This window comes from Takifugu flavidus, chromosome 11 (assembly GCF_003711565.1).
Source record: "Takifugu flavidus isolate HTHZ2018 chromosome 11, ASM371156v2, whole genome shotgun sequence".
NCBI classification, from domain to species: domain Eukaryota; kingdom Metazoa; phylum Chordata; class Actinopteri; order Tetraodontiformes; family Tetraodontidae; genus Takifugu; species Takifugu flavidus.
The window spans coordinates 5420175-5434791 of record NC_079530.1 but is presented as its reverse complement, the minus strand read 5'-3'; the positions used below and the strand labels follow the sequence as shown (position 1 = coordinate 5434791).

The 14617-nt window shown below is 45.5% G+C and overlaps 1 protein-coding gene across 1 annotated transcript in view; it reads left to right on the top strand.

The window, feature by feature from the left end:
* tnfaip3 (tumor necrosis factor, alpha-induced protein 3) overlaps nucleotides 1-14543 on the top strand; it is a 33816-nt gene extending 19273 nt beyond the window's left edge. Inside the window, exons 11-14 of the mRNA XM_057048230.1 lie at nucleotides 5565-5673; nucleotides 6679-6810; nucleotides 14113-14239; nucleotides 14320-14543. The gene's annotated coding sequence lies outside the window, so the exon portion shown is untranslated. The remainder of the gene's footprint in view (nucleotides 1-5564; nucleotides 5674-6678; nucleotides 6811-14112; nucleotides 14240-14319) is intronic.
* Nucleotides 14544-14617: the final 74 nt, after the last annotated feature.

Genomic DNA, 14617 nt, shown 5'->3' with positions numbered 1-14617 from the left:
CAAAGTTGACTCGCTGACAGATGGATTGAATGACGGAGAGGCTAACTGAGCCAGGAACGGCCCTGGCAGCGTCGCGCTGAGAGAGAGAGAGAGAGAGAGAGAGAGGGAGGGGAGGAGAGAGAAAGAGAAAGAGAGATGAAGGTGGGGGGGTTGGGAGAAGAGGTGGCCAACAGGAGAGGAGGTGTGAACAGTTGCAGGGCTGCTGAAGGAAGAACCAGCAGATGGAGAGAGACACAGCCAGTTTAGATACAGGAAAAGAGGGTGGGAGGGAAAACAGGAGGGAGGAGTGACGGGTGGAAACAGCAGAAAAAGAATCAGAGATTAGAAGGTTGTGGATGCTTAGATGACAAAAAGTAAGATGGGCTGGGCGTGGAACTAGCGACTTCTGCAGTGTCGGCTGCTGATTTCATGAAGGAGAGATGAAGGGATGAATAGAGGGGTCTCACATCAAAAGAGAATTGTGCCTCAAAAATGTGTTAAAGTACATTAAATTGAGGTGTGTGTGTGTTGTCTGAATCAGTTGATAATTGAGATGTTTTGTAGATGCAGCGCCATCGACTGGTGCTGTGGAAAAATGTTCAATATTTCTTGTCCTTCCGTTCTTTACCAGCATCGTCGGTGTTTTAGATTCTACTTTTGTTGATGTGATGAACATCACAGGGTTGTAAAGTCGAGTACTCGATTTTTCCATTGTTTTGTTACCTTTCCCTGTTTATTTAGTGATTGCTTGTCTGTTCTGATGCATGATGTGACAAGTTTTTATTTGTGCAAATATCTTGATGATGTTATTTTATTGAGAGAGGGAATAGTCTCCTTTTTACTCCTTCCAAACAACAGTCACTGGTGTCTGGTGTTGGTAAAGATCTCTAATTCTTCCAAATCCTCCAATTTGTGCTGGTTCTCTGATAAACCGCAGCATTTGGTGGTTCTGGCGTGGGATGTTGTCTGCACCGTAGGGTGCTGCAAAGTCTTTGCTTGATCAGGCCCTGGCACCCCACATGTAATGGGCAACAGCTTGAATAGTGCCCACTTAGGCAGGCAGTGCAGACTGGACCCACTCATCTTCTGCTGCTCCAGCCAGCCAGCCAGCCAGCCACTGCTGTTGCCACCTCCCACTTACCCAGCAGCCACTGTACCTGGCTGCAGCCCCACAGCCATTCCAGCCCTACCTTAGGCCCCTGGCCCATGCAGTCATACTTATCAAGCTGTCCTGGAGTGTGTCAGGCCAGGCATAGACAAAGAGGCCCAAATATCTGCTTGCTGAACATTTATTCTGTTGCCTCCTCGGCCCCAACAACAGTTCCTGCCACAGGCAACAACCCAGAGCCCAATGGCCAATCCACCGGAAGGCAGATTTTTGCCCAATGTCTTGCTCCAGCCCACATATTCAGCCTCTGTTCTCACTTTCAGCCCTCCAGAAACATCTTTTTGCAGTTTTTTTCCTCCATCAGGAGCCTTCTTGATTTGGAGATGTTTCTTAGCTGCTTTTCCATTCTAGAGGGATCTGCCTGTCCCTGCTTAAAGCCTTTCCCCACAAAAGTTCTCCTGTTCTGCTCTTTTGTTAAGACTTTGTTTCACCTTTGTTATGTTGTACTTTTTGGGAAAAATGTTGGATTTTAGGTCAGCAAGACTAAAGGCAGTAAAGATGCCAATTTTTTCTTTTTAGAAGTCATTTTCTGTTGACTGCTATTCTTCTTTTTACTGCTACTCTATTGCTGACTCCTGGAACTTTTTGGCGGCCTGTCTGATGCTAATTGGTGAGTAAACAGGTCTGGTGTGAGCCCCCCCCAACTGCACACAAATACATACACACAGAGGCATACACAAATACACGCGGCCCCCTGGAACCTCTTGCAGGACCAAATGGCTGGCAACGCCTGCCCGCCATCTCCCGCTGAGCCCTGGTGTGCGCTTTGGTGGCTCAGGCTGCTGTTCAAGCCCAGCGGGGGTTCATTCACTCACACATACACACACGCTCACACACATGGATAAAGACGCACAGTCTCCTTGTGTCCCCTGCACACCCGCCACCCGCTTTCACACCCCAGACAGCAGGACAGCAGGAGAACACACACACACACACACACACGAAGGAACAGACAGACGCGGTCACTTTAGAGATGCAGGCCAAACGCTGTAGGGGAGAAAAGTTTTCACTTAAACTGGAGAATTCTCTCTTCATTAGCGCCTTTGGACTTCAGGAAGAGTTCTGTTTATTTGTTCCTTTTCTTTTTTCCTTCTCGCCTTTGTAGTTTTTCTTTCCTTTCCTTCTTTGTCTCTTCCTCTGTTGTTTGGGTACAGTTAGACTTAACTGAGTCAGAAAGTTTTGGCTCAGACGCAACTGCACCAATGCAGCATTTCCAGCGCTCAGGGAGACGCTCCTTAGTCCAGATCTTACCTGTGCAATTTCAATATGCCGATGAATGGAAGCTGAATTTTAAAGTGGTTTTTACCAAACACATTGTTGTGGTTTGCAGTAGTGTTAAGCTGTTATTTATAGTTGAACCTTTGTTAGGTGCAGGCTCTTAAATAAAGTGACAATGTGTTATCCACTGTTGTAGACAGCTGCAGCATCAGTCAGAGGTTATAAACTGATTGGTGCTTCACTCTTCCACTTCCTGCCACTTGTTTTTCTGCACATAAACTGTTAATTGTGATGTAATTTATGTGATCAAACTTCTCACTGAATCCACTAACTTTTTGAGTCCCTTGTACAGTGTTTATTGTGGAAACTGACAGTAATGTGTTGTCCCAGGAGTCTTTGTATGTCTCATTTAACTAATATAGATCAAGCACGTTTTTCATAGCTACCCAGCACCGTCCAGCTCCGTCCTCTCGCTGTGCCACCTCGCTACCCACTAACACAGCATGGTAAACAGGGTGGACATGAAACACAAATCATTTGTGCTGGAGTGACCTCAGACAAGTATGAAAGAGCACCGAAGAGGCCTTTAGATGAGGAGGAGAGAGGAAGAGAGCAGAGGGAAGGTGATGGGAGCAGAGCACAGAGACCCTGCACTGAGCTTCTGTCTGTCTGCACAGCAGAGCTGCTGCTGCTAGCACATCTGTTGCACCATCTGGATCACCCTTCACGTCCACACCATCGCCCCGTTTATACCCAGTCCCCCTCCCATCTCCTGTCTTCTTATTTACCTGTGGTTCCCTTTAACAACCCAGGAGCCTGCTGGTACGCAGAACAAAGATTGAGTGTATAGAGAGAGGAATAGATAGAGGGAGGGAAGCGGGGAGGGGGGGCGAACAAAGGGTTTGTTTCTGGCACATGTCGGCAGCACACATGTTGTCTAAAGAGAGCTGACATCAGAGCACAGCAGGAAGCTGTGGATGGGGAGAGGATGGAGGGGTGGTTGTTCTTTAGTAGCTCGCATCACTTCCTCTCTCTTGCATCCCAACAGACGAGCTGGATAATTAGCTTTCTTGCTCTCCAAATCCTGCCTCTCTGTCCGTCCGTTTCTCCTTCCATCCATCCATCCCCTTCTCTCTTCCTTTCTGCTCCGTCCCACCTTTTTTTCATGCTTCTTTTTTGAGTTAATGTGTACAGAACAGCCTCTAGATGATATCAGATATTTGCGCCCCCCTCCCTTTTGTGCTTCTTCTCTCCATCGCTCCCTCCCTTGTTTTTTTCTCTGTTTGGTTCCAGTGCCAGTTCTGCTGTGTTTCAGTGTCCCATGGTTCTTTTTGGCCTACACATGGCCAGACGCATTCAAAGCCTGTTCAGTTAATTAGCATTCTTCATGCAACTTTTCCAGAACTGACCAAACTTTGTTGACTGTATGTGTGTGTGTGCATGCACGAGTGTGTGCATGCACGAGTGTGTGCATTTGATGTGGTTTTCTGCTCTGTAGTGTCCACGTGTCCTTGGCATCACATAAAACTGCGATCTGGAGGCTGTATTGTGTTTAGTAAAAAAGTGAAGTCACTTTAGTGAAACTGCGTACAGACAGAAGAGTCAGAACTAAACAATATTACTATTGGCCCTGCAAGGCGACATCTGATGCATGTCTGCACCTGCTCCAGTCATGCTGACATTTTTGCAAGAACCAGATAAACTGAGAGAAATAGTAAAAGTGGAGAGTCTGATTTTGCTAACCACAGGAAGATCTTTCAGCCTGGCTCTTCCTTATCCTTTTCCTGTAATTTTCATTCTACTGAAAGACAAAAAAAAGTGTGAGCTACTTTTCAAAGACTGTGAGTCCTTGGTGTTTTTGGTTTCTGCCGACTGTGACAGAATTCAGGAGCAGGTGGATCATTCCCTCCATCCAAGCGACAGCTATTGTTATTTTGAAAGAGCAGACATATGTTGGAGAGTGGAACGTGGATCAATTCAAAGGAATGATGAAAGCCCAGTGTTGGATTGTTCAGAAAGAGGCCCCCATGAATGGATGAAAACGTGGCAGAAAGGGTGGAAAAGGAGAAAGAAAGTACTTTCAAATGAATCCCATCTCCTCTTCTGTGTTTTTTCTGCCTTATTTCAAACTTTAGATTTTCCCTCTGTGTATCTTTTTGCTCTGTCTGTTGTGTCAACTGTTCTGTGTATTTCCACCAAAGCAATTTTGGGAATACAGTGATCCCTCGTTTATCGCGGGAGTTGCGTTCCAAAAATAACACGCGAAAAGTGAAATCCGTGAAGTAGTCAGCTTTATTTTTTTATTTTATTTTACAATGCAGTACTGAACTATAGAATGAAACCAAAAATCAAAACCTGTTTTAAAGCCCAAAATTTGTTTAAAACAATAATTTTAATCTAGTAATACAAGGTTGGAAACATTGTCACTCGCGTATTTCCCAGTCCCAGCTGTGCCTCTTCGTCCTGACTCCGCTCCGCTGGAGCGTCTGTTTCTACTGAAGGCGCAGGAGTCTTTCTCCGAGAGAAGAACATTGTTATGGGTAGTTGTTGGCGCTCTTTCTTTTTCTGAGCAAGAGATTTTTATAAACGGATATGCCACCTTCGATTATATTTGAGAACTGCAATGAACGACTCGCAAAAAAAATCTGTGAAGCAGCGAAGCCGTGAAAGATGAAACGCGATATAGCGAGGGATCACTGTATAGTCAAAGAGGCAAAGGGATCTGGCGGCTGCTGCTGCAGGGTTTGTTACAGTAGTTTTTAATTGTCGTCTGGAACGTAGGTGATTTCTGTGAAATGTGAGACTGTTTGGATGATCTGCTCTTGGAAAGGTACTGTATGTCTATAGTATATGCCATTAATGAAGAACAATGGCATAGAGTTCTCAATATGTGTGTTTTTCCTCCGAGCATATTAGGAAATCCTGGGTTACTGGGTTTAATTAAACACCTATATGCCATTAGCAAAGTGATCGCTCAAATACAATAGAATCATGTTTCATCCACATCAACAAATGCTAACGAGGTATTTTTAGCACATTTGACTATATAGCTAAACAAATTGTTTCACTTATGCTGTTAAAGTAGTCTTTCATTTGATTACTGGTTCTTACGGTGCAGCCAGCATCGCTGGAAACATCCTGACTGTGTATAAATGCATCCATCATTGCTAACAGGAACTAATGCCTTGATCGATTGCAGCTACAGAGGCAGAAAGTCTGCTGGCCAACCAGAATTCCCTGATCAGGAAGCTGAAGAAGGCGTGCTGCACATTATTTTCCAAACTGGAAGAGCTGACAGGAAAGAGCAGGTCAGCGTCGAGTTTTCTCCTTTTCATTCCGCTGTCTCCTGAAGATTTGTGGGCACACAGAAAGTTTTTCTTTTGCAATATCTGAGTTGTTTATTCCATCAGTTCAGAAAGCGTCATCCACCCAAGCTGTTGGGACAGATCACGTCAACACTCTGCATACTGCCTCCCAGTCTGACCTGTTTTCTTGTTAACCTGATGCTACAGTAGTCACAGCAGGCCTGCACAGCTCTCCATCTGGGGTGTGTGTGTGTGTGTGTGTGACAGAGAGAGGGACCCTGGGTCCAGTGTCCTGTCAGCTGTTGGAGCTGTGCTGCACATTAGTCACATGACAGCCCCCAATCTGGTCTTGCCAGACTGCATTGGCTTCACCAACCACAGGAGATGTACACAGTGTACTCACACCACAGTAGCCATTGTTTCAACAAAAAACATACAAAAAACAGCACATTGTTGATTATCCAAAGGATTTCCCACTGTCACAAAGCCTCATACCTTTGTGTATGGATGCATGATTGTGTGTGAGGTAGCTCAATAACATGGCGACGTTGGTCTGTTCTCCACCTCAGGCAGTTGAGCTCCTGGAGTCAAAGCCCATTGTAGCGGTTAAAGTCCTGCTGGACGGCTTCAGTCAGGCTGTGAGACAGTTGCAGCCAGATCAGCAAAAACGCTGTGGACGGAGTGTTGTGAGACAAAGCTTCTCAACGGAACCATGCCGCTTGTTGATCAGCAGGGCAGAGAGTAGTTTCGCTCACGTGTTACTTTTCCTTAACTTTTCTGTGAGTTTCCTGTCTGGAGTCTCCTGTCAGTTACAGCAACAGAAATTAGACGGTATTGGTAATAAAGGACTTACTGGGATGTTTTGGGCCTCTGCGTTATGGTTGAGTTTAACTGTGGACAGTATTGAAAGTTTAATTGACCTTGTAATATGATGTTGACTGAACTTGGCACGAAATTCAGCTTAAGATTTTGTTCTTCACCAGCTAAACTGGTTTGTGTGTTAAACAGGAGTAAGCTGCAGCAGCTGCACCTGGAGAAGCAGCACCTGGAGGAGACGGTTAAGAGTCTGAGAGCTCGCTGCTCTGACATGGAGGACCAGTGCGTCCAGCATGGTCTTTTGCAGCAGCGCATGAAGGCCAGGTATGTACATGATTCACCCAATAGCACTGTTTGTTTGCGTGTTAGCAAACGAACTCGAAATGTTATGAAGAGATTTGAATCAAATCTTACTGTTATGTAACAGACACACGCATGCACTATGGGTATAAGTCCTAATATGTAGGGAAATGAGCTGTTTGGCGGAGGTTTGTGCTGTCAAGAGTGCTTTTTTATGTTATTGCACAAAGGTGAATATTTAAAAGATTATTAGGAATACCAATCCTTGTTTTGCGGGGGCAAAGTTCAAATGTTCTCATATCAGCAAAGCTTTGTTTGGTTGTCTTCTTGACCATACTTCCCCTCCCAAGAACCAGACAGAAGGTCAGAGGTTTAAACTGCAGGCTCTATTTCATCACTAAGATCTGTGTAGGAGAAAATAAAGTTGGCAAATAAACATTCTGTGCTATTAGCTGAATCTTTGATTTTCAAATGTTTCTGCTTTTATTAGTCATTGTTGATGTTGGGCTGAATGTGGGTGAATGTTCCACTCAGAAGAAGGTTGAGACCAGGGTCTCCAAGAGACTCAGCTTAAGATATTGCTCGATGTAATGGAAATATTGAATTATACACCCTATATTTGGCTTAAACTCCTTTGTGTGTGTGTGTGTGTGTGTGTGAGAGAGAGAGAGAGAGAGAGAGATGCGGGGGTCTCACCAAGTGTGGAGCCCAGTTGGAGTGCGTCTCTGCAGGGGGCCTGGCATACAGCCTGGTTCTTCACATGCAGGCGAGTGTGTATGTGGGTGTTGTGTCCCCAAACTGCAGGATTTATACCCCAGTGCCACCCACCTCCCCCCCGCCCCACAGCAACCAGGCTTCCTCTCACACGCACTGGCTCACCTTTTCCTCCCGCTCGCTCCTCACTACTACATATTGTCTCCCACCCACTGTCGTTAACCTGCCGACAGCCAGACGATGCCAAAAAGAACCAAGTTTAGTGAGTCACAGCTGTGTGTCTGACTTTTTGTGCGTTTTATAGAAAGAAAAACAATCCCAAGTTATGGAAGAGTGTGAAGTATGAATATTCTGTATGTTTGTGGGCATATGTTACGCAGGAATTTGTGGACGTGTGTGTGTGTGTGTGTGGGGGATTCTATTGCATGTTCTCAGGAGGTTTAGTAGAGCAGGAATCTGGCTGCCAAAAGTGGATTGGCTGGGAAGTTGGCACCTACAGTAACTTCTCTCTTCTCCCAACTGCACCATGATAATCACTCTTGGCATTTATTGAGTTTTATTTTCTGCTTTGACTAACTGGGTTGATGAATCCTCCTGATATTTTAGAAGTCTCTGGAGTTCAGTCGTACAGGAGGTCATGTTTGGAGCGCCCGACGAGCCGTTTGACCACATTTCCCACTTTAGCAGAAGGCAAAGATCATTTTGTAAAAGCATGTTTGTATTAATGTTGATGCATGAAGACATAAATGCTGCCATGAATGCTTCTTTAAGAGGTTTGGAGACACACAATATCTGTGTCCATACGTAGCATATAAGTGAGTTGGTTCCTGCAGGGCCTAAAGACTTGGTAGGACCCCTGCGGTGTCGCGCGGAGTTTAAGGTGTACGTGTTAACAAGCTGGTGCAAGTGGTTCCTCTATCCAGCGCCCCGTCCCTCCCCACAGTCTCTCCATCGGCGTGCAATCTGTGCTGCGAAGAGCGGCAACAGCGCACCACGCACAAAACATTTGGAAAATCAGCTTGATTTATTTTTACACGGGCGAGCTGAATGCCAAACTACACAGGGGTTTTTAGCACACAATGTTTTTCTCCACCATTAATTTTTTATTTCAGGTTTTTTCCTGGAAATTAAAGGATGGAACAGAGCGGAGAGGTGCTGGAGCGAGTTTATCTATTAATGATGATTATTATATGTGTTCAGAACATTTTAGCTTCAGGGTTACACATTTCATTTAATGCAAACATTTATCCTACACAAATTCTCCATATTTTTGTGAATTATTTTTTTTCTATGTTGACAATTAATCCAGTAACACTCATTAAAAACAGTAACATTTTTGCCATAATACCTAATGCAGATTTCCTAATCTAAATCTAGTTTGATAGCTGTGAAAATCAATGAATTAATTCTCATAATGATGAACCTTGTGGACACTTGTGACATTTCATTTTGGTTACCGTGACCATTCTCTGCAGGGTTTATGTTTCTCTTTACTTTTCTGCGATAGATTTTTCATTTTATTGAAGTTGCTGTGAAGCTGCTTTTTTTTTTTATTGTTGGATTTTATGTCATATTTTCTCTGGGATCATGAAAAAGACATCTATATTTATCTCTTGTTTATTGGTAAAGGGAAGAAATCCCACCAGAAGTCAGATCTGTTCGTTTGAGGATGCGTGCTGTGAAGGAAATACAGAAAGTTTGTGTTTATTCTTCAGAACTGCAGTTTGAAGCTTTTTCTCAGTCATCTCCATTTCATTCAACCTTTCTGCCCCGTCCACCCTCCTTCTCCTCCTTTACTTGCTTTATCCTTCCTAACTCCTCTCCTCTTTTACTCCTCCTCCTCCCCTCTACAATCTGCACAGAACACCACGCAACCTTTTCTCACCTCACAGCTGTTCGCAGGCTGTTTCACCAATTATCACTATGCATCTATACACTGAGGTCACACACACACACAGCATAACACCACCGCTTGCTTAACCACACATCGTGACAGCAGAGCGTTTGTCAGCGGCGTGTGTGTATGTGAGCACACAGTTGACTGCGTAACCCTTTAAGCGGAGCAGCAACATATACGCAGATGTGCCTGCAGATCCACAGGCGTCAGCGGGCCATATGGCCCCCATGAAGAAAGATGGTGCGTGCTTCTGGAGAACAGGGACAGAATGGAGCGAAGGATTGAGAGGTGGAGGGCCATGTGTGGTATGAGCTGTGCAAGCAGTTGTTGAAGTATGTGCGCCTGTGGACGTGTGTGTGTGTGTGTGCGCACGTTTGCACCAGAGGCTCCAGGAGATTGGTTAATGGAACAAATGGTCGCGGCGGGCTGGGGAAGAATGAACAGGCTTGCTGCTACCGCGGGCGTACAGCGAGCCGCGGGCGAGGGCTGTTTCATCTGGGCTCCTGCCACACACACACACACACACACGCCCTCTGTTAAACCCTTCTCTGTCCTCCCCCCTACTCTGAAACACACAGTGTGCTGCCATGCCCCCGAAGCAAAAGGACGCAACGCACAAAACTTTTCATTTGCAAATTAAGTTGGCAGAGTCTGTGCAGGAGGGCGGCAGCTTTAATTTGTCTCATCTCTTGTGTCTGTGTGTGTTTTGCTCTGTATATGTGTTTGTGTGTGTGTGTGAGTGTGTGTTTGTGTGTGTGATTTGCAAGGAAATGAGGAAGAAGACATAAAAAGAAAGCCGAGTGTGTGACAGCATTTACTCGCCGTAGCAGCTCTCTTTATTCACCCTTTATTAGATGCATTTATTTTTGTCTTCATGCCATTTTCCAGTTAAACACAGTTTCCTTCCAAGGAAAAAAAACAACATTTGTATTAAGTAAATAAATTAATCTCATTCCTATTTTACACTTCACAGCATGTCACGGACAGAGAAACTTTAGTCCACATTAAATTCTTTTCATTTCTCTGTCACGTCTGTCCGTCTTCTTCTGTTGTCACCTCCTGGTGGCGCTGTCATCATCCACCCTTCGCCTTCCTCTTCCTCTCTTCTTCATCCTCTCTATCTTGAATTTGCCCAGCTGGCTTCTGTAGCTGGGAGCGACTGCGGGGCGGCCCGCTGTAGGAGCATTGTCAAACGGTGGCTTTACAACTCCGTCACACACACACACGCGCGCGCGCGCACGTGCAAACGCACACACAGGCGCACAGATTTGCAGCTCAGATGTCAGGCTGTAGCCAGAGGCTTGCAAGCTGGAGCGTTAAATGTGCAAAGCGTCACATCTAAAGCCCCAGTCAGTGATACTCACTAACGCTACTTCATAAAAGTGCAACGAGGAATCGAGCGCACGAACACCTGCCCCTTCCTCAGAACGCGTTAAAAGTAGAAAACGCGCGCAGGATACACACAGGACGTAAAGAATCAAGGCAGCCCCACAGCTAACCAACAGTCAGACTCTGAACGGCTGCCTGCAGCGGCGCTCAATCCTCTGTTAACGCGGCGATGCAGCGAAACGTCTGTTAGAAGTTTAATTCTCTAACTTTCATTTAAAGTTGAAGATTCTCTCGAGCAACACTGCTGCTGTCGCTGCTCGCTGGTTAAAAAATAACCTTTAACACCTTTTATGTTAATGTAGTTATTTATGAGCCCCTCCAGACAGCACAAACCTAAATTTAAATACAAAATGACTTCAAAAAGAGATGATCCAAATTAAATATGAATATCATTTTTTATAACTTAAAATCAGACACAGGCACCCCTGTAACTGCCTCTCAGTGCATTTAAAAAAGGCGCTGAAATTAGGCTTGAATAAATGTGCACGTACATTTTACAACAGTGGTGAGATCGGTGAATTTATGAAAAACATTAAAATTATCTTAAACGCCTTATTCTCCTGTGCATCACTTAAACAATTAAAACATTTAAAATAGCTGTAATGCATGAAGTCAAATATCTCTTGTATATATTATTGTTTAATTGAGGGGAAAAAGTGAAAACATGGAAGGTTCCTGTCAGTCAAATGTTGGACTTGGCAGGTAACAAATTAAATAAATACGGCGAACGAAAATGGATGTCAAACGGAACACATGTCGACCTCGTCCCGATCAAAACACACAGCGTCACCGTGGACGGTCCCATGTCAAATGTGCACATTAGCAAGAGCAACAACTGGCATGGCAGGTTGGTGGAGGGAGTGAGGCGCCGCCCGCAGGCACACGCTTTCAGGAGTGCAGTGGTGAGCCGGCCAAGACTTAGCTCAGCACTGGGGTGTGAGGGTGGCAATGGTGGGCCCCGGATTGGGCGAAATATGGTTGTGTGTGTGTGTGTGTGCGTGTGGGGCAGCTGTACCCTTTGCGCCCCTGGCAGTGTTGCTGTAACCAGGCAAGCCAAGGCCGTCTGCCTGCATTCTTCACCCCCGAGGCCCCCTGCCTGCGACACACAGGCACAGACACACGCAGATAGTCAGATTATCTATTTAATGAACTTTTTAAGGTATAAATGACTTTCTTTTTTTGTCTCGAAGGCAATGTTGCCTTCAAAACTACAGTTTCTGATCAGGTTGCCTTCTTGATGTTCCCAACAGGGAATAATTAACTTCCATTAAAATAATCCATCTTATTTTTGTCTGGTAGACAGTGACAATGGCAGACACGTTTGCTTGGGCATCTTCACAAAAGCCTTCTGCCTTTTCTTTTTCCGTCCCTCTGATATGATGTTAGCGCTTCCCCCTTGGACTGAGCCTTTAGGAAAGTCGCTCCCACCTGTAAATAAATATGCAAACACAGAAAAACATTCACACTCTAGCTTTGGGCTACAACCCATGTAAACCACAGAGAGGGAAGTGTTTGTGTGTTGTAATTAATCTCCTTTCTAGCGGCAGTTGATGCCGAGTGGCGGTTGGAGGTGCAGAGTTTGTTATCAGGGCTGTCGGGGGAAATTACTGCCTCCCAGTAAAACTTGCTTCAGAGCAAAATACCTGTTTTCTGCTGTACAGCAACTAATCTGGAGGTTCTTTTCAGGTGTTCTGGGATGTTTAAGGGTGTTAAAATATGAATATTTCAGCAGACGCATCTGGTGCAGTTGGGCATCATATCCAGCAGGGGGCGACCTTTCATCAGCTCGGCAGATTGGCCCGCTTTCTTTGAACCCCCCCCCCCCCCCCCCCCCAAACACCCCAGCGTCCTCATGAGTGAAGCACAGAGGTGACGGCTGCTGATTCTAGTCTCTCTCGTTCTTCACCCACCACCAAACTCACTCGTTCATGTTTCCTCATCCGTCCATGAATGCGTCCCAGCTTACGTCTCAGGCCAAAGTGAAGCGTGTGTGTGTGTGTGTGTGTGTGTGTGTGTGATTGTCAGTGTGGGGTAGTGCAAGGGCACTAAGCTGTATTAAGCCCTAATTAATGAGTGTGCCCATTGATGGGGGCCAGTTATTGGATTTAGCTGCTGGAAGTAGCACTGTCTTAATCACACACACACAGTTGAAGCAAGAGCTGTATGTAGAGACAGATCATTTGTGTTTAGAAGGCCAGAGGTGGCTGATCGTGTGTGTCTCTCTGTCAGAGTTGCAGCCTTATTTGCTACATCACATCTCTCTTCAGCTTCTAACCTGCAGCTGCTTCGACGTCGCAGGCCACGACCCGACCATCTGACTCCCTGGCAGCCTGTGCCACTCGCCGACCGCCATGTAACACTCCCTCATGCTTCGGGCTCCTGTAATTCAGCCCAGTTCCACAGTTGTTTTGTACACTTTAATAGGGTGTTCTACGCTTTAAAGAGTTTAAAAATCTTCTTAGAAGTCTCACAAATACTCCATCACTTTGGAAATGTCATGTCTGTGTCTGTAGAGACTTTAAGAAGCTGATCGATGGTAGATTGATGGTAAAGGTGGTGGAACTCTTCTGAGAGGAACCTGGAGGACGAAAGCCTGCAGTGGAGGACAGGACAGAGAGGACAGTAATGAGGGAGAGCAGATTGGGAGGGAGTGTTGAGATGTTCTCCTCCTCCGTCTGTTAGACACACAGGCGGCACTATCACTGCCAACATGACCAGCAGGGCAGGGGCATCTGTCCCCCCCCCAAGCTACCCCTCTCTATCTCCTTCACCTCCCCAAGAGTCACAGCTCTCTTCATCCCCCTTTTCTTTATCAGTCGCTCTGACTGTTTTCTGAACCTGTCGGAACGGCGACGGAAGCGTTTCACATCAGGCTCAGGATTTTAAAGCATTGTTGCTTTTTTATCTCACACTTCAGAAGCGACGCCTCCTTTTGACGGGTGGGAACATTAGCTTCTCTAAGATATGAACCGCTGTTGACCCGCTTTGATTGGAAAGTGACACTTGTTCAAAGCTACGAACGCTGTTGAAAGGGAAGAAGTTTGTTAAGTTGACAGCAACTTGTGTGTTACATGTGGCCCAGATTCACCCTGAACTCAGAGGTTCAGCAGAAATTGTACTTTCTGTCTAAGTTTTTAAGTATTTTTCAAAAGATTCCGGGAACTGACCTGATCATGAGTCCATCCTGCTGTCTTCACACCAGCGTTGATGGCTGGATCAGTGGCGACAGACCGTGTGGTTCTGGTTCTTCCAATATTTACAACATTTGGTTGTGTTAAACCCCCTCACACACTCTTGGTCAACACTCATCTGTGTGTGTTCTGCAGACTGCAGCAGTTGGACCATCACTGTCGGAGCAGCGCCCAGCAGGTGTGTGAGCTGCTGGCCAAACAGAGCCAGCTGATGCAGGAGAGGAAGATGCTTTCCGAGGAGCTGAGGAACCAACACACGGAGGTACCTCGCAGGTCCAGAGCTGCAGCAGCACATCTGACAGATCACAGAAATGATCTGTTCTTGTCTTTCTGTCCCTGTAGGTTCCAAACGTAGCCCACACTCTGTCCTCGTGAGCCACTTCCTCCTCAATGCAGTCTTGGAGTTTTCTGTTGCGCTCCACAGCTCCAACTCAGGGTGACTTTGTGTTTACATAATAGATTTTTACATTAGACTCTTTTGGATCAACTACAATGTTTTTCTGTATTCATGTAAATGACAAAAAATATATAAATTTGTATAAAAAATGATAGATCAAACACTGGAAGATGATGAAATCTTGTCTTCTTTCTTTAACTTTCAAACTGCAAAATGTTGAAAACTAATTAAGAATTGCATTTG